This window comes from Coptis chinensis, chromosome 6 (genome assembly GCF_015680905.1).
Source record: "Coptis chinensis isolate HL-2020 chromosome 6, ASM1568090v1, whole genome shotgun sequence".
In the NCBI taxonomy this organism is placed as follows: Eukaryota; Viridiplantae; Streptophyta; class Magnoliopsida; order Ranunculales; family Ranunculaceae; genus Coptis; species Coptis chinensis.
This window is the reverse complement of record NC_141461.1, coordinates 53,900,188-53,925,954: the sequence shown is the minus strand read 5'-3', so window position 1 is coordinate 53,925,954 and position 25,767 is coordinate 53,900,188. Positions and strand designations below refer to the sequence as shown.

At 36.9% G+C, this 25,767-nt stretch overlaps 1 long non-coding RNA gene across 1 annotated transcript; it reads left to right on the top strand.

Moving 5' to 3' along the window:
• Window positions 1–19,506: 19,506 nt before the first annotated feature.
• LOC147493617 (uncharacterized) lies at window positions 19,507–20,609 on the top strand. Its single transcript, XR_015200213.1, has 3 exons — window positions 19,507–19,588; window positions 19,665–20,343; window positions 20,514–20,609. It is a non-coding gene; the product is annotated as an uncharacterized LOC147493617 (long non-coding RNA).
• Window positions 20,610–25,767: the final 5,158 nt, after the last annotated feature.

Here is a 25,767-nt window from a genome sequence, read left to right as displayed (position 1 = left end):
CCTTGGTAAATCCAAATGACAACAATACCTTTCAAGTTAATGGTCAACGGTTAAAACATTTTCACGAACTTCTGTCCCCTGATGTAGAGGAAGTCCTTTTACAAGACCCTGTCTATGAGGACTGACCTTGTCATTTGGTGTACTTCCTTTCACTCCCATATAGTGGTAAGTGCACCATTCAGGTAACCGGGCCCTCCCTATGGAGTGTGTGGCTGTAAGTACCGGATCCTAAGTCCACGGTTAACATAATTCACGTTTTCCACTTTTGCATGTTTTCTCCGTTTTTGAGTCATGTTCCTCTATGGGGTGAATTATGTATTTATTGTTTTTCGTATTTCTTATAATAAACTAATAAAAAATATAATAAAAATATAATAAAAATAAAATAAAATTTCTAAAATCATAGAAATAGCAATCCAACAAGTCTTGGGAATTTGACTTTAAACGACCCACGTTTTAAACAAATTTTGTGTTTAAAAATTTGTTTGGGGGTGGGCAGTCGATCTTTCCATCGGGATTGCTCGAACTTTCCATTGGTGTTGCTTAGGCCCATTACTTGTAGTTCAATTGGGTTGACGTAATCTAAACCTAGAATTCCTTCGTTCGCATAACTTACGTCACACACGCACTTCGAGGCGTTCTTCCACCCTTTTATATGTCACCCATGGTTGGAATTGAGTGTTTTATGGATCATTGGATTGGAAATTCTCTACTGATCATTTCCATAATTCATTCGCCAAAATCGGGCCAGTAACGAAGCGGCAAATTGAATTTGAAATTGCGCGAAAAATCGAAAAATTTCGGAATTCAAATTGGGCTTGGGCCCAAACCACACGCACGACTGTGCGTCTCCTTCCTTCCCAAACCGCACGCACAGTGTCTCCCTTTCAATCCCGCCGGTTACAAGTTAAATCAAAACTTTGAAAACCAAAATAAAAAAATAAAAAAATAAAAAAATAAAAAAATAAAAAAAAAAAAAAAAAATAGAGAGAGAGAGAGAGAGAAGGAAACCTAACTACACCCACACCAAGATAATCAAAGCCAACTTAAATCTTCTATAAACCATTAATCCCACCACTGACTCGAGAAAACACAGCCACCAGTTCAAGTAACCACCGCCACCACCGTGTTTTTAGTAGTTTTTCTTCACACTCGCCTCCCCCACAGTCTACAAAACCATTACTTGTCTAAGAAACTTCAATGGTGCTACGACTTAGAATTTTGCCGGAGCACGCGTTTGCTTCCGACAGTTTCGCGCCATTTTACGACGCGGAGATGATTAAGAAGCATTGGAATGGACTGTGGTACTCGACTGAGGAGTTCTATCACTATGATTTGGTAGAACAGTTTTATAAAAAGCGAGAATTGGAAGGGGGTAGGATTTTCATAAAGTTAGGAGGAACGAGGAGGGAAGTAACGAGACAGTTGTTGGCCGAACTGTTAGGAATTACACTTGAAAGCAACCTGGTAATGACAATTCAGGAATCCCAGTATACTGGAGTTCCTGCTTTGATGAAGGATACTGTCCTGGAGGGTGAATACAATCCGACATCTCATTACATCCGCCAGTCCACCCTGAGAACCAATCAACTGGCTGTAGCTCAGTGGGTTGGTAGGAACATCCTCGGAAAAGACAAAGTCAGTGATATCGGCCTGCAATGTCTGCACGTTCTCTGGATTTTGCAAACAAATAAGTATAATTTCTGCATCCTTGATTTAATGTTTAATGTGATTCGAGGAGTGGGGAAGAGCTTGGCGCCTCTTCCCGTATTGATCACTAAGATCATGCTCTCCTTTAGAGCTGTCGCAAGATCTGCTCCTATTAAGATCAAATTGCATTCTAATGCAAGTATCTATACGGATTGCATCCAAGAGACTTGGCCGTTGTCGAAGAAAAATGGTTGAGTCAGAGGATGAAAGGGAAGATATGACATGTCTGGATGAAGATGCATTAGATAATTGTAATTCTAATTTAGAACGCATGCAAGTGTTGCAAACTGCCTTGCGGTGCGTTTATGGTATTTGTGGAAATATCCGAGATAGACAGATTGTAGTTCAAAAGAAGCAAGGGAACCTTCAGAGGAGATTTGAAATGCTCGAAGGGTTCTGGACGATATCTTGTCTAACATGGAGACTATCCACCAGCATCAACAAACCCAATTAGATGCGACTTCGATGCGAGATGGAAGCCTAACGCTTGTTCGAATAGAGATGCTACGACGATGCCACCCGTGGAGGACTCTGTTTCAGCCGAGTCCGACGGGCATGAGCGTCGTCGCCAAAAAAAAAGATGGTTCAAGCCAATCTCCATCCGGGGCCCATCATCATCATCACAGAACTAGGTGTTCACCATCGGTTGTGTTATTTGTTATTTCATAATTTTGTTTTATTAGTTGGATTTTAATTCAAAGAGTTAAATTTAAATAGTAATGTGTTTATTTAATGTTGTTTGGATTTAAATTTTATTTTTAATATAATTGGTTATTTTCGAAAGTACTACTTGTTTTATCATTAATCCCACCTTCCCGAACTTGTTTGGGGTGGAAATATTTATACCGAGCATAAGTCGTCGTTATATGATCATCTGTCTGTAAAGTTGTATTGGAGGAAAGGTTGATAATTTGGCCGATATCGGCATATCTATGATTTGTGTGGTGGTAGCATGAAATCTAGGAAAGTTTAGAAGTTACTATTCTAAATCAAGTATGAAAGATACCAGGATTTATAGAAAATCATGGAAATGGTTTGTTTCCGTTTTCAGGTTTGGAATTTTTCTATTTCCGAAAATTGCCTTCAAACAAATTAGGAACTTCCCGATTCGTTTTGGTAGCTCAGAACCTATTTAAACTCCTTTCTTTCTACGCTAACAAACCACACTACACCCCACCATCATCCCGTACCTTCCACTCCAAGTTTTTCTTTCTTTTTGCTCTAAACCCCGGTTTCAAAGACTTACGAGCGCCGCCTCGTGGCCGAAAGCCTAGCCCTTTACATTTTCACGAAATTTTGTCAGAGCACGACCCGCGCCCTCCTTGAGCGCGACTCGCGCCCAAAACACTGTAAAAGCATTAACACACGAGCGACCGCCTCTATGTGGCTAATACCGCCTTCGTTAACGGGAAATTCCAATTTTCGAGGGTCCCAGGATTTTTGAACTGTTCAAAGAGTAGTTAAGATGACATCTCCTATAGTCATACCGAACAGTCTTTTCAAGATGTGTTGGGCACCGAGACCTATGGACATTGGTTCCGGCTACGGGATCCTGCTATTAGGATGGCGCCATCTACGGTAAGTGATGATGATTCATATTCACCACGACTTCTTTGCTTATTTCTACGACCATGTTAAATTCTATTGTAATCAGGATGGAGAACAAGAATTCTCCGTCGTAGTCGAAGACACGGCACATCAATTCGATAAAAATGTGGTCGCTTTAGTTTCAGGATTACCAATACCTGATCCTGTTCACACATGGGCATATATGACCGATAATGCATATCTTTATGATTATACATATTTCCATGAGTATTATGGGGGAGGGGTATTTCGAGTAATGGACCAGGGGCGATATAGCATTGCCCTTGGTAGCCTTTCCCTAAACGTAGGCACCACCATGTTATTCATCCTGATGAATATTTTTGTGGAATGGTAGTTCATTTCGCAAACGATCTGCTGGCGGTGACATTTTCCTCGCTTTAATTGAGGGGGACGTCGCCGATATGACATTTCGAAGTATTAGTCGCTAGTCTTAAGAGAGCCCAAACCATGAGGTGGAAGTATCTTCTTATGCCTATGTTAGTAAGCCGCATCATGCGTAGTTGTTTTACCTGTATTCTGTACACAATTCATAGATTGGAAAAGGGTTGAAGTCATGAGACCCACCAATCGGGTGGTTCACTCGTTGCGAATAATGACTTGGCCGGGATGGCAGGTGCAGCCTCATTTGGTTGCCCCGTACATCCCATCAGACATGATAGCACTTAACAGGTTAGCATTAGTAGATGATAACTGGCGGCAAGCTTGGCAAATTACAATGGGTGGCGGGGATCGCGAAGGAACCTCGCCTCACTAACGACGAAGAGGATGCTTAAAGCGGGGAGATAAGGTAAGTTTTAGTTTTGTTAGTGTCCGCTTATGTCCCAAGCAATTTAATTCGGTTAACCCCATAATGGGTGGAACTCTTATAGAGTTCGTCCAGTTTTATTTCCTAGATTAGCACGCTCTAACTTTGTTTTGTAGATGTTCCTGAATTTCACACGTTTCAATAGTATTTTTCCTACCCTCTTTATTTACAATACTTTGAGGACAAAGCATGATTCATCATAGAAACATGTGTAATTAAGGCATCCATATCCATTAGGATATAGATATGTATAATATGCATTTGTTTTCTAGTTAAAGTTTCAAAAAATTTCAAAAATATAAATAAATAAGTTTATACTATACACTTAGGAGTATTGGTATTGTTTTCTTTCTCTATGCTCTTAACAATCTAGAAGTCTCAACGTAGCTTTTGCATCGAGAATAATTGTTAGAAACTTAGGTTAATATATAGGTAATAATCTTTGCATCTATCTATAAATAAATATATTACATGAGTATCTATGATTGTTAGCAAGAAGTTTTCAAATCTAGGCTAGAGTACTTATTCTACAAATCCGCGGAGAATATAGCCTAAAAAGCATTATATAAGTTTAAACATTTGAGAAATGACACAAGGGAGAAGTAAAATCCGGATAGAGAAATCACAAGTCCACTTGCTTGATCACTATGCCATATCCTAAGTGAGAATTTAGGCCCTCTTTGGATCGATATAGCCGTAAATTCAAACCTATAAATTATTTTCCGCTAGTTAAGCCCCTCGAGCCTTTCTTTAGCCTTTCATAACCCACAAATCCTTACCCTATTACAAAACAAAACAAAATAAAAAATTCAACTTACCCAATATAGAATAAGTCCGAGAATAGAAATGAGTGAAGAAACAAGAAGAGAAAAACCCGGTAAAATGTAAATTAGTAGTTGTTTCCATCCAAAAAAGAAAAGAAGTTTCCATCCAAGGAAAAATATATATATATATATATATATATATATATAAACTCCAAAAATAGAATAAAGGGAGTCAAAAAGCCAAAGAAAAGAAGAAAAAAAAGAAAAAAAAATATGGCTAAGGATGGAAACAAAGTATAGAAGCAAAAGAAAATAACAAGGTTTTCTCTAAGTTACATAATATGAAGACTCTATTATCTCGGACTTGTCCTTTTGAATATCCATTTCCTTCCTTCTTAAACCATTTCCTAAACCCGCAACACCTAATAAAGACCTCTAGCTCAATTAGGATTAGGTTAGTGTGATAGTAAGTGGCGGATGTGTTTGATCGACCGGCTTCCTTGTTTGTCATTGAGATTGTAAGGTAAAGTGTGCCCATCGCATTAATCGGAGTAAAAAACTCGAGAGAAAAATCGAGTGGTTTTGTCTTGACATTTATGTGAGGACCTACTTAAGGACACTATTCGAAGTTTCAAAAAAACGAAAACCGCTAGGCATTTCATAGTATTACTCGTAGTATTTATATTTGTATCATAGATGATTGATTATTATGCATGTATTAGCTTAGGGTTTTGACTTAGTTATTCTTATTAGGTTGCTAGTGAGATGTATAGATAGTTGGGACATGAATGAGGAAACAATAGTTTTATTTCTTAGTCGTTGTAGTATAGTTAAAGTTTGTGAGTACCTTCATGGAAAACTCTCAATGAGGCTAAACTCGCCCACTAGGGAATTCCTAGTGGTTTAAGCGCCTTGTTGCATATATGGTCAATGCAATCCTTTTCAGTAAACGAGAGTAGATAGAACTCCATTTTTGGTCACTTATTCTAATTTCTCATCTTTGCTTGAGGACAAGCAAAATGCTGTTTGGGGGTGGTTTGATAAGAGCCCAAAACTGTAGTTTTAACCCCAGAATAATGATCATACTTTTAGACCAATTATGTGAGTAATAATTAAGAGTTAACACCGATTACGTGTTTTTATGCATTTCAGTTTCAAAGTCCATTATGTGCGCAGAAATGTGCCACTTTAGCGAGATAAAAGAGCAAAGGTCGGTTACTAAGGAGTTCCGTGATTAAAGGCCTAGATTCAAGAAGACAAAGCCTTCCTAAAGCCCGGTCAAAAGCTGAAAAGTCAACACGGGCAGAAACAGCACACAAGTCAGCAGAACTTCCGATGGCCGTATCTTTGGACTCAGACCTCAGAATGGGGCCTACCTTATGTCAAAACAACCGGCTCGGAAAGAGCTTTCCAATGGTCCAAGCCTTGACCCAATCAGAGGAGCAGAAGTGGACGAAACGTTTGTTGAAGCCAACTGCAGCTGAAGAGGCCTTTTTGGACTGAAAATATTGGGTTTTGGGCCTGATTCTCTGGCCCAAAACATGGCTCCAAGCCCATGCACGATTTTTGGATCTGGACATATAAAAACCAAAGCTTAGCTCTTTGTTAATGGTAGCTAGTTAGACCTAAAATAATATAGATAATTCTAGATCTAGTTTAATTAATTAAATTAAGTTTTAGTTCCATTTTCAATTCTTGTTTTAGATTAAGTCTTTGAATCATTGTTCTTGATTGATTAGATAAATAAAATAGTTATTTTATCAATTTCGAATTGTGTTATTTCAATCTATTAGATCTAGTTTTAATTATTGTTGGTTACCATTTCTTAGTTGTTAATTAGAATTTAATTATCATTTAGTTTAGATTAGTAAATTTTGAATCTTGATAATATGTTTAGTTTAGATTCATATGGCAATGATTGCGGAATGATTCAAGGCTAAAACCTCCATTAGAGGGGTTGATGAAGCCTTGATGAAAACTTAGTGGTATAGTGTAGAAGCATTGTAGAATCTATTCCAATCTAGAAGGTCGTGATTCGCCATGAGAATGGGTGGACGACCTCACATGCTAGTTAGTACTTTCGGTAGAAATGCCTTGAACACTAGGGATTAGAACTTCGAATTTCTTGCCGTAAGAACGTAAGAATCGAGAGATACAAGAATCTATGCTAGGCTATTAAGTTGGATTCGAGGTAGATTCAATTCCCCTCTAATCCTTTATCTAGATTCAAAACAATCATATTTCCATAGCATTCATAGTTAGATTCAACATAATCAATTTTATATAGGTATCGAAGTATAACATACCTTAAATAAAGCTCTCATTAGACTTAAAAGCGACTAATTGGATTAGAAAACAATTCCATGCTAGAGCACTAGGAGTGGAGCAAACTTCCTACTCCACTATATCTCATAGGATTGAGAGTAGAGAAATTTTTGATAAGCATATAAGGATCATAAATAGTTTTAGTTTTACTTGCTTTTTGTAAGTTTCATCGCTTTATTTAAGTAGGTAAAACTATCAATTTTATCATTTATCATTAACTTCCATAGAAAGATTTCCAAAATAAAGAGTCATTGAGTCATCCCGACAATTGATTTGGGCATTGGCGGTTGCCAAGAAAGGATGCCCTAAAATGATGGGAATGGAATCATGAGCAACTTCGTGTTTAGAATAACAAAGTAAATTTGGATAGTAAAAATCTTGAACTTTAACGAGAATGTTTTCAACTCGCGCCTTTGGGATACTTAATAGAACGATCGGCTAACTGCAAAGTCATTTTGGTTGGTTGAAGTTTTGTTAGACCTAGTTGTTTATATAAATAAAAAGGGAGTAAGTTAACACTCGGCTCCCGTGTCTAATAAAGCAGTTGTTATGAAGGTATCACCTAAGGTGCATTATTCTGATGGGGCGACTAGGGTCCTTATACTTAATAATTCCGTTATATTCAGGTTAAAAGGGATATTGTTTAGTTAAGAAGGCTTCATTGGGTATGTTGGTTTTCCTCTTCTTGGTGCACAACTCTTTTAGAAACTTAGCGTGTCAGTAGACTTTTTTTATAGCATCTAGAAAAGGTAGGTTTATAGTCCGATTTTTAAACACTTTCCTAATCTCATCAAAATTTTCGTCCTTTTTAGACACAATTAGTCTCGGGATACGGTGGTTTATCTCTATATTTAGCAATATTCTTAGTCTTTGCTTTATCTCTAGCCGTTTTCCATCTAGGGTCCATATTGGAACCTCTACAGGTGTAGGGTCTTCAATTTCTATTATTGGGTCTTGTAAGGTTTTCCCTTTTTTGGTTGTGGTTTAACCGGTACTTCTACGGTTGTGGTCTTTAGTTTCTATTACAATTATTTGGTATGGTTTCATTTTCAGCTGCCGTTTGTGGGTAGTAAAAGAGGCATAGTTACTTTGTTATCAACTACTTTCCGAACAATTAAAGGGTAGTAGATTCAAGAAGAAGCTTGGTTTATATTACTATTAAAGTGAATACTATTTATTTCGAAAAGCGGTGTTTGTTGACTTAGGAAGAAACTCGCTTGACCTGGAAATACGATGGCATGTTTGGTTATTATTTTGATTAGGAGACATGTCAATAACCTTTTGGCACAAAAGCTTGCATCATTTGCATCGTTTGTTTCATCATATTAGAGTTTTGATCATCCGATCTTTCATCAAGTTGGAGTTTTGTTACATAATTTGATTTTGTTTTTCCAACAAGGTCACTACTAATTTTTATGCGTAGGCCCATAGAAACATGTGTAATTAAGGCATCCATATCCATTAGGATATAGATATGTATAATATGCATTTGTTTTCTAGTTAAAGTTTCAAAAATTTCAAAAATATAAATAAATAAGTTTATACTATACACTTAGGAGTATTGGTATTATTTTTCTTTCTCTATGCTCTTAACAATCTAGAAGTCTCAATGTAGCTTTTGCATCAGAATAATTGTTAGAAACTTAGGTTAATATGTAGGTAATAATCTTTGCATCTATCTATAAATATATTACATGAGTATCTATGATTGCTAGCGATAAGTTTCTGAAATCTAGGCTAGAGTACTTATTCTACAAATCTGTGAGAATATAGCCTAAAAAGCATTATATGAAATAAACATTTGAGAAATGACACAAGGGAGAAGTAAAATCCGGATAGAGAAATCACAAGTCCACTTGCTTGATCACTATGCCATATCCTAAGTGAGAATTTAGGCCCTCTTTGGATCGATATAGCCGAGAAATTCAAACCTATAAATTATTTTCCGCTAGTAAGCCCCTCGAGCCTTTCTTTAGCCTTTCATAACCCACAAATCCTTACCCTATTACAAAACAAAACAAAATAAAAAATTCAACTTACCCAATATAGAATAAGTCCGAGAATAGAATGAGTGAAGAAACAAGAAGAGAAAAACCCGCGGTAAAACGTAAATTAGTAGTTGCTTGAGGAAAAGAAAAGAAGTTTCCATCCAAGGAAAAAAAAAAAATATATATATATATATATAAACTCCAAAAAATAGAATAAAAGGGAGTCAAAAGCCAAAGAAAAGAAAAAAAAAAATATGGCTAAGGATGGAAACAAAGTATAGAAGCAAAAGAAAATAACAAGGTTTTCTCTAAGTTACATAATATGAAGACTCTATTATCTCGGACTTGTCCTTTGAATATCCATTTCCTTCCTTCTTAAACCATTTCCTAAACCTCAACACCTAATAAAGACCTCTAGCTCAATTAGGATTAGGTTAGTGTGATAGTAAGTGGCAGATGTGTTTGATCGACCGCTTCCTTTGTTTGTGTCGTTGAGATTGTAAGGTAAAGTGTGCCCACCGCATTAATCGGAGTAAATAAAACTGAGAGAGAAAAATCGAGTGGTTTTGTCTTGACATTTATGTGAGGACCTACTTAAGGACACTATTCCGAAGTTTGTAAACGCGAACCGCTAGGCATTTAATAGTATTACTCGTAGTATTTATATTTGTATCATAGATGATTGATTATTATGCATGTATTAGCTTAGGGTTTTGACTTAGTTATTCTTATTGGTTGCTAGTGAGATGTATAGATAGTTGGGACATGAATGAGGAAACAATAGTTTTATTTCTTAGTCGTTGTAGTATAGTTAAAGTTTGTGAGTACCTTCATGGAAAACTCTCACGAGGTTAAACTCGTCCACTAGGGAATTCCTAGTGGTTTAAGGCCTTGTGTGATATGGTCAATGCAATCGCGACTTCAAATAAACGAGTAGATAGAACTCCATTTTTGGTCACTTATTCTAATTTCTCATCTTTGCTTGAGGACAAGCAAAATGCTGTTTGGGGTGGTTTGATAAGAGCCCAAAACTGTAGTTTTAACCCTGTAACAGTCATACTTTTAGACCAATTATGTGAGTAATAATTAAGAGTTAACACTGATTACGTGTTTTTATGCATTTCAGGTTTCAAAGTCCATTATGTGCAGAAATGTGCCACTTTAGCGAGATAAAAGAGCAAAGGTCGGTTACTAAGGAGTTCCATGATTAAAGGCCTAGATTCAAGAAGACAAAGCCTTCCTAAAGCCCGGTCAAAAGCTGAAAAGTCAACACGGAAGAAACAAACACACAAGTCGTGAGAACTTCCGATGGTCAGTATCTTTGGACTCAGACCTCAGAATGGGGCCTACCTTATGTCAAAACAACCGCTCGGAAAGAGCTTTCCAATGGTCCAAGCCTTGACCCAATCAGAGGAGCAGAAGTGGACGAAACGTTTGTTGAAGCCAACTGCAGCTGAAGAGGCCTTTTGGATCGAAAATATTGGGTTTTGGGCCTCCGATTCTCGCCCAAAACATGGCTCCAAGCCCATGCACGATTTTTGGATCTGGACATATAAAACCAAAGCTTAGCTCTTTGTTAATGGTAGCTAGTTAGACCTAAAATAATATAGATAATTCTAGATCTAGTTTAATTAATTAAATTAAGTTTTAGTTCCATTTTCAATTCTTGTTTTAGATTAAGTCTTTGAATCATTGTTCTTGATTGATTAGATAAATAAAATAGTTATTTTATCAATTTCGAATTGTGTTATTTCAATCTATTAGATCTAGTTTTAATTATTGTTGGTTACCATTTCTTAGTTGTTAATTAGAATTTAATTATCATTTAGTTTAGATTAGTAAATTTTGAATCTTGATAATATGTTTAGTTTAGATTCATATGGCAATGATTATGAATGATTCAAGGCTAAAACCTCCATTAGAGGGGTTGATGAAGCCTTGATGAAAACTTTAGTGGTATAGTGTAGAAGCATTGTAGAATCTATTCCAATCTAGAAGGTCGGATTCGCCATGAGAATGGGTTGGACGACCTCACATGCTAGTTAGTACTCGGTAGAAATGCCTTGAACACTAGGGATTAGAACTCGAATTTCTTGCCGTAAGAAGAACGTAAGAATCGAGATACAAGAATCTATGCTAGGCTATTAAGTTGGATTCGAGGTAGATTCAATTCCCCTAATCCTTTATCTAGATTCAAAACAATCATATTTCCATAGCATTCATAGTTAGATTCAACATAATCAATTTCATATAGGTATCGTGAGTATAACATACCTTCAGTAAAGCTCTCATTAGACTTAAAAGCGACTAATTAGATTAGAAAACAATTCCATGCTAGAGCACTAGGAGTGGAACGAACTTCCTACTCCACTATATCTCATAGGATTGAGAGTAGAGAAATTTTTGATAAGCATATAAGGATCATAAATAGTTTTAGTTTTACTTTGCGTTTGTAAGTTTCATCGCTTTATTTCAGTAGGTAAAACTATCAATTTTATCATTTATCATTAACTTCCATAGAAAGATTTCCAAAATAAAGAGTCATTGAGTCATCCAGACAATTGATTTGGGCATTGGCGGTTGCCAAGAAAGGATGCCCTAAAATGATGGGAATGGAATCATGAGCAACTTCTGTGTTTAGAATAACAAAGTCGGTTTGGATAGTAAAAATCTTGAACTTTAACGAGAATGTTTTCAACCACGCCTTTGGGATACTTAATAGAACGATCGGGCTAACCGCAAAGTCATTTTGGTTGGTTGAAGTTTTGTTAGACCTAGTTGTTTATATAAATAAAAGGAGTAAGTTAACACTCGCCTCCCGTGTCTAATAAAGCAGTTGTTATGAAGGTATCACCTAAGGTGCATTGTACAGTAGGACGACTAGGGTCCTTATACTTAATAATTCCGTTATATTCAGTTAAAAAGGGATATTGTTTAGTTAAGAAGGCTTCATTGGGTATGTTGGTTTTCCTCTTCTTGGTGCACAACTCTTTTAGAAACTTAGCGTGTCCAGGTAGACTTTTTATAGCATCTAGAAAAGGTAGGTTTATAGTCTGATTTTTAAACACTTTCCTAATCTCATCAAAATTTTCGGTCCTTTTTAGACACAATTAGTCTCTCGGGATACGGTGGTTTATCTCTATATTTAGCAATATTCTTAGTCTTTGCTTTATCTCTAGCCGTTTTTCCATCTAGGCGTCCATATTGGAACCCTACAGGTGTAGGGTCTTCAATTTCTATTATTATTGGGTCTTGTAAGGTTTTCCCTTTTTGGTTGTGGTTTAACCGGTACTTCTACAGTTGTAGGGTCTTCAGTTTCTATTACAGTATTTGGTATGGTTTCATTTTCAGCTTCTGTTTGTGGGTAGTCTTCAGGCATAGTTACTTTGTTATAAACTACTTTCCCAGAACAAAGGGTAGTGACTGCATGTAGGTCCGCTTGGTTTATATTACTATTACAGTGAATACTATTTATTTCGAAAGCGGTGTTTGTTGACTTAGGATTAGGCACTGCTTGACCTGGAAATACGCATGTTTGGTTATTATTTTGATTAGGAGACATGTCAATAACCTTTTGGCACAAAGACTGCATCATTTGCATCGTTTGTTTCATCATATTAGAGTTTTGATCATGCTGATCTTTCATCAAGTTGGAGTTTTGTTACATAATTTGATTTTGTTTTTCCAACAAGGTCACTACTAATTTGTCCGTAGGCGGGGGGGGCATAGAAACATGTGTAATTAAGGCATCCATATCCATTAGGATATAGATATGTATAATATGCATTTGTTTTCTAGTTAAAGTTTCAAAAAATTTCAAAAATATAAATAAATAAGTTTATACTATACACTTAGGAGTATTGGTATTGTTTTCTTTTCTCTATGCTCTTAACAATCTAGAAGTCTCAATAGCTTTTGCATCGAATAATTGTTAGAAACTTAGGTTAATATGTAGGTAATAATCTTTGCATCTATCTATAAATATATTACATGAGTATCTATGATTGCTAGCAATGAAGTTTTGAAATCTAGGCTAGAGTACTTATTCTACAAATCCTGTGAGAATATAGCCTAAAGCATTATATGAGCGAAACATTTGAGAAATGACACAAGGGAGAAGTAAAATCCGGATAGAGAAATCACAAGTCCACTTGCTTGATCACTATGCCATATCCTAAGTGAGAATTTAGGCCCTCTTTGGATCGATATAGCCAGAAATTCAAACCTATAAATTATTTTCCGCTAGTCGCCCCTCTGAGCCTTTCTTTAGCCTTTCATAACCCACAAATCCTTACCCTATTACAAAACAAAACAAAATAAAAAATTCAACTTACCCAATATAGAATAAGTCTGAGAATAGAATGAGTGAAGAAACAAGAAGAGAAAAACCTGTGTAAACAGAAATTAGTAGTTGCTTCAGAAAAAGAAAAGAAGTTTCCATCCAAGAAAAAATATATATATATATATATATATATATATATAAACTCCAAAAAATAGAATAAAAGGGAGTCAAAAGCCAAAGAAAAGAAAAAGAAAAATATGGCTAAGGATGGAAACAAAGTATAGAAGCAAAAGAAAATAACAAGGTTTTCTCTAAGTTACATAATATGAAGACTCTATTATCTCAGACTTGTCCTTTTGAATATCCATTTCCTTCCTTCTTAAACCATTTCCTAAACCTCGCAACACCTAATAAAGACCTCTAGCTCAATTAGGATTAGGTTAGTGTGATAGTAAGTGGCAGATGTGTTTGATCGACTCCGGCTTCCTTGTTTGTCATTGAGATTGTAAGGTAAAGTGTGCCCACTGCACACTGGAGTAGCGAAACTTGAGCAGAAAAATCAGAGTGGTTTTTGTCTTGACATTTATGTGAGGACCTACTTAAGGACACTATTCCGAGTTTCAGAAACGAACCTGCTAGGCATTTAATAGTATTACTCGTAGTATTTATATTTGTATCATAGATGATTGATTATTATGCATGTATTAGCTTAGGGTTTTGACTTAGTTATTCTTATTATGTTGCTAGAGTGAGATGTATAGATAGTTGGGACATGAATGAGGAACAATAGTTTTATTTCTTAGTCGTTGTAGTATAGTTAAAGTTTGTGAGTACCTTCATGGAAAACTCTCACGAGGTTAAACTCGTCCACTAGGGAATTCCTAGTGGTTTAAGGCCTTGTTGCATATGGTCAATGCAATCGCGACTTCAGTAAACGAGAGTAGATAGAACTCCATTTTTGGTCACTTATTCTAATTTCTCATCTTTGCTTGAGGACAAGCAAAATGCTGTTTGGGGTGGTTTGATAAGAGCCCAAAACTGTAGTTTTAACCCTCAGAAACATCATACTTTTAGACCAATTATGTGAGTAATAATTAAGAGTTAACACTGATTACGTGTTTTTATGCATTTCAGGTTTCAAAGTCCATTATGTGCAGAAATGTGCCACTTTAGCGAGATAAAAGAGCAAAGGTCGGTTACTAAGGAGTTCCGTGATTAAAGGCCTAGATTCAAGAAGACAAAGCCTTCCTAAAGCCCAGTCAAAAGCTGAAAAGTCAACACGGGCGTAAACAAAGACACAACAAGTCGCCAGAACTTCCGATGGCCGTATCTTTGGACTCAGACCTCAGAATGGGGCCTACCTTATGTCAAAACAACCGGCTCGGAAAGAGCTTTCCAATGGTCCAAGCCTTGACCCAATCAGAGGAGCAGAAGTGGACGAAACGTTTGTTGAAGCCAACTGCAGCTGAAGAGGCCTTTTTGATCGAAAATATTGGGTTTTGGGCCCGATTCTCGCCCAAAACATGGCTCCAAGCCCATGCACGATTTTTGGATCTGGACATATAAAACCAAAGCTTAGCTCTTTGTTAATGGTAGCTAGTTAGACCTAAAATAATATAGATAATTCTAGATCTAGTTTAATTAATTAAATTAAGTTTTAGTTCCATTTTCAATTCTTGTTTTAGATTAAGTCTTTGAATCATTGTTCTTGATTGATTAGATAAATAAAATAGTTATTTTATCAATTTCGAATTGTGTTATTTCAATCTATTAGATCTAGTTTTAATTATTGTTGGTTACCATTTCTTAGTTGTTAATTAGAATTTAATTATCATTTAGTTTAGATTAGTAAATTTTGAATCTTGATAATATGTTTAGTTTAGATTCATATGGCAATGATTGCGGAATGATTCAAGGCTAAAACCTCCATTAGAGGGGTTGATGAAGCCTTGATGAAAACTTAGTGGTATAGTGTAGAAGCATTGTAGAATCTATTCCAATCTAGAAGGTCGTGATTCGCCATGAGAATGGGTGGACGACCTCACATGCTAGTTAGTACTCGGTAGAAATGCCTTGAACACTAGGGATTAGAACTCGAATTTCTTGCCGTAAGAACGTAAGAATCGAGATACAAGAATCTATGCTAGGCTATTAAGTTGGATTCGAGGTAGATTCAATTCCCCTCTAATCCTTTATCTAGATTCAAAACAATCATATTTCCATAGCATTCATAGTTAGATTCAACATAATCAATTTCATATAGGTATCGTAGTATAACATACCTTCGTAAAGCTCTCATTAGACTTAAAAACGACTAATTAGATTAGAAAACAATTCCATGCTAGAGCACTAGGAGTGGAACGAACTTCCTACTCCACTATATCTCATAGGATTGAGAGTAGAGAAATTTTTGATAAGCATATAAGGATCATAAATAGTTTTAGTTTTACTTGCTTTTGTAAGTTTCATCGCTTTATTTCGTAGGTAAAACTATCAATTTTATCATTTATCATTAACTTCCATAGAAAGATTTCCAAAATAAAGAGTCATTGAGTCATCCCGACAATTGATTTGGGCATTGGCGGTTGCCAAGAAAGGATGCCCTAAAATGATGGGAATGGAATCATGAGCAACTTCTGTGTTTAGAATAACAAAGTCGGCTGGATAGTAAAAATCTTGAACTTTAACGAGAATGTTTTCAACTACGCCTTTGGGATACTTAATAGAACGATCGGCTAACTGCAAAGTCATTTTGGTTGGTTGAAGTTTTGTTAGACCTAGTTGTTTATATAAATAAAAAGGGAGTAAGTTAACACTCGCTCCCAGGTCTAATAAAGCAGTTGTTATGAAGGTATCACCTAAGGTGCATTGTACAGTAGGACGACTAGGGTCCTTATACTTAATAATTCCATTATATTCAGTTAAAAAGGGATATTGTTTAGTTAAGAAGGCTTCATTGGGTATGTTGGTTTTCCTCTTCTTGGTGCACAACTCTTTTAGAAACTTAGCGTGTCCAGGTAGACTTTTTATAGCATCTAGAAAAGGTAGGTTTATAGTCTGATTTTTAAACACTTTCCTAATCTCATCAAAATTTTCGTCCTTTTTAGACACAATTAGTCTCTCGGGATACGGTGGTTTATCTCTATATTTAGCAATATTCTTAGTCTTTGCTTTATCTCTAGCCGTTTTCCATCTAGGCGTCCATATTGGAACCTCTACAGGTGTAGGGTCTTCAATTTCTATTATTGGGTCTTGTAAGGTTTTCCCTTTTGGTTGTGGTTTAACTGGTACTTCTACAGTTGTAGGGTCTTCAGTTTCTATTACAGTATTTGGTATGGTTTCATTTTCAGCTTCTGTTTGTGGGTAGTCTTCAGGCATAGTTACTTTGTTATCAACTACTTTCCCAGAACGAAGGGTAGTGACTGCCTGTAGGTCCGCTTGGTTTATATTACTATTACAGTGAATACTATTTATTTCGAAAGCGGTGTTTGTTGACTTAGGATTAGGCACTGCTTGACCTGGAAATACGCATGTTTGGTTATTATTTTGATTAGGAGACATGTCAATAACCTTTTGGCACAAAGACTGCATCATTTGCATCGTTTGTTTCATCATATTAGAGTTTTGATCATGCTGATCTTTCATCAAGTTGGAGTTTTGTTGCATAATTTGATTTTGTTTTTCCAACAAGGTCACTACTAATTTGTCTGTAGATGGTTGAACTAGAATTAAGGCTTGTTGAGCACTCATGTCTTGATGTTGATAGTTCTAGGTCATGGGCACTAGACCTTTATTCTGGTTACCTAAGTTTCCTTGTCCTTGATGTTGAGTTAACTGGTTGAAGTGTGATGGTTGTGGTGGTGGTTGTGCATAGACAAGAGGACAATAGAAGTCGGAATGCTCAAGACTAAAACAGACATTACAACGAGTAGATTTAATGTTCATGACTGGAGTGGGTTGTTGTTGAATAGAGATGGCATCTACCTTTTTAGTGAGGGCATCGATAAGAGTTTTAAACTCGGAATTAGGTTTAACCTCAAAATAAGAAGGAGTGGAGCGGGAAGAGTCATTACCTCCCCAATTGTTATTCCTCTTAGATTGATCTTCTAAGAATGTATAAGCCTCCAAGGCTCCTTTACTAAGAAAACTACCCACAGTCATGATACCTAGAACCTCCTTATGACGATGTGAAGCCCCCTTGAAGAAAGCACAAACAAGCGTGTCTTTCACAAGATTATGAGCAGGCATTCAATGAGAAGATCAGTGAAACAATTCCAGGCCTCTAAAAAGGATTCATGAGGATTCTGGCGGAAGAAATGAATCTTGTGAATCATTTCATCTGTCTTTAGTGGTGGGCAAAACAATTCCATGAATAATTGAACAAGTTGAGGCCATGAGTCCACAGAGTTTGGCGTTTGGGCAGTTAACCAAGACGTCGCCTTGTCGGCTAGGGTGAAAGGAAACACCCTAAGTTTAACTTGATCCGGACTTACGCTAAGATGATGGAATGTAGTGAGAACTTGCTCTATCCTACGCAAATGCTGGTAAGGTTTCTCGTGGTCTAAACCATGAAAAACCGGTAACAAGTTAAATATATTAGGGGGAATTTGAAAATCCTCCACTAGGTCTGCAAGAACGATGCACGACTTAGGACCCTCGTTTAGGGCTTTATAAAAATCAGAGAGAGAGGAGTCTCTTGTTCTTTAGCCATTGATGCAGGTGTAGTGTGTGAAATTCTAGATAGGCGTGTGGTATTTATGTCTACAAAAAATAAGCCTGATTATACTAGAATTAAAACTCCTCTGCAGAAGAGGCGAGGAGTGGAAGAAGGAGTACCTGAATGCCTCCTTGCTACGCATTTGAATAGTGTCTTGTATACACGATCTCAGTGTTTGTATGATGTTAGAAACACTGAATAACTTGAAGAAATGAAAATTTGGACTGACCTATGAAAATCGGGTTGCTCCAGAAGAGGGCGCGGGTCGCGCTCACTTTTAGCCTGGGTAGGGCGCGGGGTGCGCTCTGACCTTGCTTAAGGAACATGCACTTAGGCGCGGGTCGCGCTCGAAATTAGCCTTGGGTGGGCGCAGGTCGCGCTCAGGTCAAACTCGAGTTCCAGGCGCTTGAGTGTGGGGGGCGCTCGAACTTTACCTTGGTTGGGCGCGGGGTGCGCTCAACCTTGGTTGATGTCCAGTGTTTTAGGCACGGGTCGCGCTTGAAAATAGGCTATCTAGGGCGTGGGGCGCGCTCCAAAAAATTTGAAATTTTTACAATAGTTTGCTAAGACGTCTATCAAGTAGCCTGTAAAATTTCAGATCAATCAGAGCTATGAAAGTCCTTCTACTTCCCTTCAAAGTTTGTGAAACAGTTTTCGGATACAATACAAACAACCGAATGGTTAACCTATCAAAACAGAGAAAACAATCTCTAAAATTTTGCTAGAGACTCCTGACAAATCATGGGTATTCCTGTAAATATTTTAGAGTAATTGAAGTTCTACAAACCCTCCTTATTGGCTGTTGTTCCAGAAATTAAGTGTTTGCAAAACTGCAAAAACACACTGGAAACACTCCACTAGTTAGGAGGTCAAAATAAATCAAAAACTCGTCAAATTTTTACTGCAAACTCCTGACTTAGGATAGATACTCCTGTAAAAAGTTTAGAATTTTTGGAACTGCCTAAGTAACCTTACTTGTCTGTTTTTCAAGAACTTACGGTTTGAAAACTGAAATGCAGCACTGTAAAGATCATATTAGTTCACTAGGTAAAACAACTAGGAAATATCTGACAAAATTAAAGTAAATCAATAACACCTTAAAGATTACGCCTTTAAATTGTTAGAATTTTTCGAAATTTACAAATACCTTTACTGCAGTGTTTTCCTCTGTGAATCTGCAGCTTCTATGCCTAAAACAGTGAACATTTCCAAAGGTTTTCTCTCTCCCCAATTTGCTCCATGCAAACCAACACCTCCAAATTCAACACATACACAAAATCAAACAACGAATCTGGCATGTGTGATTCTCCATCTCACATCCTCCAACAAACTTGCCAAATAGGAAAATAATTGAAAACCCTCACTCTCTCTCCTCGTCTCCTTTAACAGGTTCGTTCTTCAATTTCTTTCATCTCTTCTTGTATATAATTTTCTAATAATAATTACTAAATTCATGTTATTGCAGGTCCTAAGAATGTAATTGCGTGCTTCATAGCGCAGCACGCAAATTTGTGGGGAGCTATGGTTAGCTACACGATTACTTCTGCTACCAGCATGAGGTACGTGAATTACACTAGCTAGATCGTTGATCTGTTACTGCAAGAATGACTTAAAGCAACATCTGGATGAACATCAAATGCAATACACATTTTATGCTTAACATGATAGTATTCAATTCAAATGCAACACACTTTAAAGACAAGATACATAGATAAACTGAAAACAACACATGTAAACAACCAAAAGCCTAATATTTATGTCCTCATTTATTTTTTGAAAATAGGGCAATAGCGCGATCATATTGTTTCCACAATCATGAGACCACGAGGTGTAGCGCTTCAGGGAATTCATTCATGATCATGTTTGGGGCAATCAATATTTTATTATCGTAGTTTCCAAACTTGGAAAAGATTACATGGCTTTCAGTTGTGGCTGCGGTGATGTCATTTGGTTATTCTATTATTAGCTTTTGCTTATGTATGGCAAAATGGATATCTCATGGCGACATTCGAGGGTCTCTGATGGGAATCATGTCTAGAGAGGATGCTACTCTTTCCTCAGCTTCTAAGACTTGGTCTACATTTCAAGCTCTAGGGAATATTGCTTTCGCATTTACTTATGCTGAGGTCTTGATTGAAATCAAAGTACGTATATGTTATTTTCTAAAGTAAGAACGTTCGTATTTCTTGAACCTTCGTCATTTTCACAAATTATAGAAATGTCTAATCTGTGTTGAGGAATCTCATTGATTGAAAATGTCTAATTTGTTCTCCTACAACTTTACCAATTTGATGTTGCTCTTGTTGTTCACCAGCTCAAGTACCCGGCACTAGGTGCACCAGAACTAGCCATGAGAGCAAAGGAGTTGTTGTTGGCAAGCGGTTTCAAATGTGTAAAAGAAGACAAAGCACGCGGAACGGTGCATGGATTCCCGTCATGCTTATGTATCCTAAGGCCAATATTCACGTTTAAAATGTATTTCTTTCTTTTTTCCTTTCCTCGAGCAACCTCGTCATTACAATAGCAATTACAGTCATGTTCGTACTCGAAAATAGGAGAATCATTATGTTCGTGTTGCCATACTTAGATTTTAGTTCCTTTGTGTCAACTATGTACAAAGAATTAACTTACTTATGATGCTTGACAGACATGAAGATGTGAATAACTACGAAACGAATTGAAGGCCCCATTCGCCAAAATGGCACACCCATGGCCTGAACACTTTTATCCATTGCACGTTGCACTTGGAGCTGCAGTTGAAAATGTCAAAGTAGAACTGATCCATCATAGCTGGAGTGAAGGTTCGCTGTCTTATGACTCTTACCGTTTCAAGACAGTTTGATCATTCATGGATGTTTTCGACTAATGATTACTGCACTTTCAATGTAGAATAAAAAAAAAACAATGTTTTATAAGTTAAATTATATTTGGACAGTGTGTTACAATGTATTAATTTCCTGTTTATCAACAAAAAATGTATTAATTTCCTTAAATGTGTGAAATGGTGCTGACAAATGTGCTTATAATATTTATTTGTTTATTTATATTTTCAATGAGGCTGAAAAAAGCTTGAAATAGTGTTTTCCTTTTCTCTTGGTATGTCATTCTGTTGGAAATAAGGTTGGATAGACGCCCACCAAGATAAGGATAAACCACTGAGTATAGGACTCTATCCTATCTGATATTAGATGAGTATAGGACTCTATCCTATCAGATATTAGATGAGTATAGGATTCTATCCTATCGATATTAGATGAGTATATGACTCTATCCTATCCGATATTAGATGAGTATAGGACTCTATCCTATCGGATATTAGATGAGTATATAACTCTATCCTATCCGATATTAGATGAGTATAGATTCTATCCTATCGATATTAGATGAGTATATAACTCTATCCTATCGATATTAGATGAGTATAGGACTCTATCCTATCCAATATTGAGGAGGTGGGAACCTCTATAAATAGACCCCCCACCTCTCACATATGAATCATCGAACAACAAGAAAAGCTCTCTCTCCTTTAATGGCAGCCTCCAACATTTTCTAAAGTAGAAGCCAGTAATTTGTGGAGATTCCATAGGTGGTATCCTCCCTAGCCATTGTCAGTTCTTGGTTCTTGGTTCGTGAAAAAAAGGTTGCTTCCCGTTCGTGGTTGGAACTTGACTCAAGCAAAGTTAAGAAGAAGAAGATCTTGAGTGTGTCAAGAACATCTTCTCCTGTAGATCAAAGCTTGGAACTTCAAATTGAAAGCTGTGACCAAGGTACGATCTTCTGTTTCCGCTGCGCTATTTTATGCATGTGGTATAACGTAATTGTATATATCATAGGAATCATGCATGAGATATCGATAAAATCCTACATTGGTATCAGAGCCAGTTTTCCATGGTTTGCATGCTTTTGTTTGCGGTTTTGATCTTGTGATCTACAATTTTTGAAAAAAATGCGTTTTTTTTCAAAATATTTTAATTAATTTTTAAATAATTAGGTTGTTTAAAATTAATTAGATATTGTTTTAATTTTTTGTAAAATAAATTATTTATGGGAAATAATTGGTGGAAAATTTTTTCTAGGAAATTTTTCTTAGAAATTTTTACATGGAAATTTATTTCTGAGATTATTTCTCTATAAATTTTAAGTTTTTTTTCACATGTATTTTTCCACAATTAAAAATTGACATTAGGATGTTTATTTTACCATGCAAGAATTATTTGAATCTGGATTTTTACTATTGCATGAATATAAAATTGTTTGTTTTCTATCAACGGTCATATGAAAACTAAGGCATAATGCCTAAGTCACATAGAGACCAAACTTGTAGGAAAAATCGAACCAGATCTTGGGAGACGGGCTTCCAAGAAACGCATGACCTAAAAGCAATATAGAGAACTTTGAAGCCTCTTGTCTTGAAATCGATAAGATAGAGACAGAGCCACCATCACCGAATATACACCAAAGAGCCCCCAGTCCTATTCAAGATAGGAATGAGGCTCGACCACTTAAATCTCTCCTACATCGATTATGGGACGATGCTAAGGAACCAAATCCATATGATGTGTCATCGGGGTTTATTTTCCCACCCTCGGGGAAACAGAGGAAGTGGCTAGTAATTTTCGAATGGTCGATAGTGATCGTGAGGATGAGGATGACTCCCCAGGCACCCGTGAAGCTTCTATGTTCATGGTTGACTAGCTCTCGTTTTAGTTCTACATTGTTTTTGAAAGATAGGAAATTTTTTGTAGAAACAATTTTATGAAATGGAAATTTAAGTAGTAGATTTTTGCATATTCTATGTTATTGATAGTCAAATGCATTGATTTTATTTAATGGCTAGAATCATGCTAGTAGATTATCATGATCATCTCATATGTGAAAATGTGGATTACTTAGATTTAAATTTAAGAGATGATTCTTATTAAGTAGTATCTTATTTTTGGAATTCAAACTTGATAGAATGGCACCCGATGGAAAATCCCCGTTCACGATGCTACCGAAAAGGACTTGTTAAACGATAAGAATTACTTAACTTTGGTCTAGGAAAGTTAGGCTAATTCGCAGATAGGAAGGTCATTGATGTAATAATCGAGACAAAGAGCAGAACCTACATTTGAAGGATTAACACAAGCCGCTTATATCTTCTTTGTACTTAAAAAGTACAATGAGTATACAAGCAAAGATAATGTTGCCCGAATTGCCATACTTGGCACCATGAGGAATGACTTCATGATGCGGTATGATGGCCTTGGATCGGCAAAAGAGCTATGGGGAAGCAAAGAAAAGCGGACCTTGGGGGGTGCGACTCATCGCACGTACGGTGAGGAGGCTACAAATGAGCTTTGACAAATTTATCAAGCTGCCCCATACCTCTATGACACAACATTGCGCGGTGATGAGAAACATGGTTCCGAAGTTAGCCCAAGCAGGCAGGTCTGTCAAATGAACAAACAAATTCAAGCCGTCATTAGGTCTTTACCTAAAAACTTGGGAACAATTTCGTCTTATCTTGACGATGACGACAATATCACAAACTTTGCACAAGGTGCAAAGGAAATGTGAGCTTGAGGAACAAAGGCTTCTCAATGAAAAGCCCGTTGTTCAAACGAAGCAAATGTTGTCAACTCCAAAAAGAGGAAGGCTCCTTGGAACAAGAAAAGTGGAAAAGGGAAAGGCAAGGAAAAGGCCAAGCCTAACCCACAGCAAAAGAAACCTAGGAAGTCGATAGACATGACTAGTGTTGAATGCTTCCGTTGTCATCAGATGGGACACTATGCTAGGGCATGTCCTTCTCCTGAGGTGAGTTTTACTTTAAAAATCGTTGTCAATGTGATAAGTATCTGTCATGTTTGCCCGATTCATCACAATATTGGATTGTAGATTCAGCAGCGACAGACCACATAAGCCGGGATAGGTCCCTATTTGAAGATTTCCGGAAACTTCCACAAGGAACTCGGAGAGTCCACATGGGAAACCAAAGTGTTGCTGATGTTTTGGGCACAGGCACTTGTAGGTTGGATTTTGTGAGTGGGAGATCCATCCTTATTGAAGAAGTACTCTTTGTACCCTCAATTAGGAGAAATCTTTTATCAGTTTTGAAATTACTTCAAGAATCCTATGTGTTTAATTTTTCCAGAACTCGCTTGAGATATCTTTAAATAACAGTTTGATAGGTCATGCTTATTTAATGAATTCTTTTATGACATTACACTTAGCACAAACTGAAGTTTTTATGTCTAAAATGGTTGGTTGCCAATTGTGGCATGCTAGACTAGGACATATTGGACACAATAGGATAGACCGCTTAGCAAGGGGAGGGTTATTAGGTAACTTAACCTCTGTTAAAATGGAAACCTGTGAAAGTTGTCTTGCTGGAAAAGCCACCAAGAAACCTTTTGGGAAAGCCCAAAGGGCAACTTATCCTTTACAACTTATTCACTCAGACATCTGTGGACCAATGAATGTAACAGCAAGGCATGGGGCTTTGTATTTCATTACCTTCACAGATGACTATACACGTTATGGGACCGTGTACTTGATGTCTCACAAATCAGACGCCTTGGACTATTTTAAAAAGTACAAGAACTTAGTTGAGAATCAACTTGATAGGACAATAAAGGCCTTAAGAACTGACCGCGGACGTGAATATCTTTCTGATGAGTTTAAGGAACTCTGTGAAAATAAGGGTATAGCTAGACAGCTAACTATTCCTTATACCCCTCAGCAGAATGGTGTCTCTGAGAGAAGGAATAGAACCCTGCTGGACATGGTTAGATCTATGATGGCTCAGGCTAACTTGCCTATCTCATTTTGGGGTGATGCATTGTTAACGGCTGCGCACATACTTAACCTAGTTCCTTCAAAAAACTGTTGACAAAACACCCTATGAACTATGGACTGGTAGACAACCCGTTTTGAACTACCTTAGACCATGGGGGTGTGCGGCCTTTGTCACTTCTCAAAATCGAGAATTTGGAAAGTTGAGTGCTCCTGGAAAGAAGTGTATCTTTATAAGATACAGTGAGACTTCTAAGGGGTATGTCTTCCTAGGGGAGGATACTCAAGGGCATGTCACAGAAATAGAAGCACGTAACGTCAGATTCTTAGAGGATCAATACCCAATGAGGGGTGAGGTTGATAAGGATATACAACTTTACGAAGTTGATAACCTTATAACTGCTGATGAACAAGGCGAAGATGAAACTTTCATCAACCCTGATTCTAGTAACAATGGCATTGGTCAAATGATTGATCAATCCCAACCTCGTAAGAGTGTTAGAGGCCATATCCCCAAACGTCGGTTTGAGATTGAAGGGAGATAAATATGACCAATGCACTTACAGAAATATCTGATGAACCTAAAACGTTCAAGGAGGCTATTTATGGGTCCAATACAAGTAATTGGATGGAAGCTATGAAGGAAGAATTGGAGTCGATGAAGAAAAACAAAGTATGGGACTTAGTTGATCTACCTCCAAACAGAGATCTATTGGGAACAAGTGGGTTCTCAAGATCAAGAAAAATGCGGAAGGAACATAGACAAATTCAAAGCTAGGCTTGTTGCAAAAGGT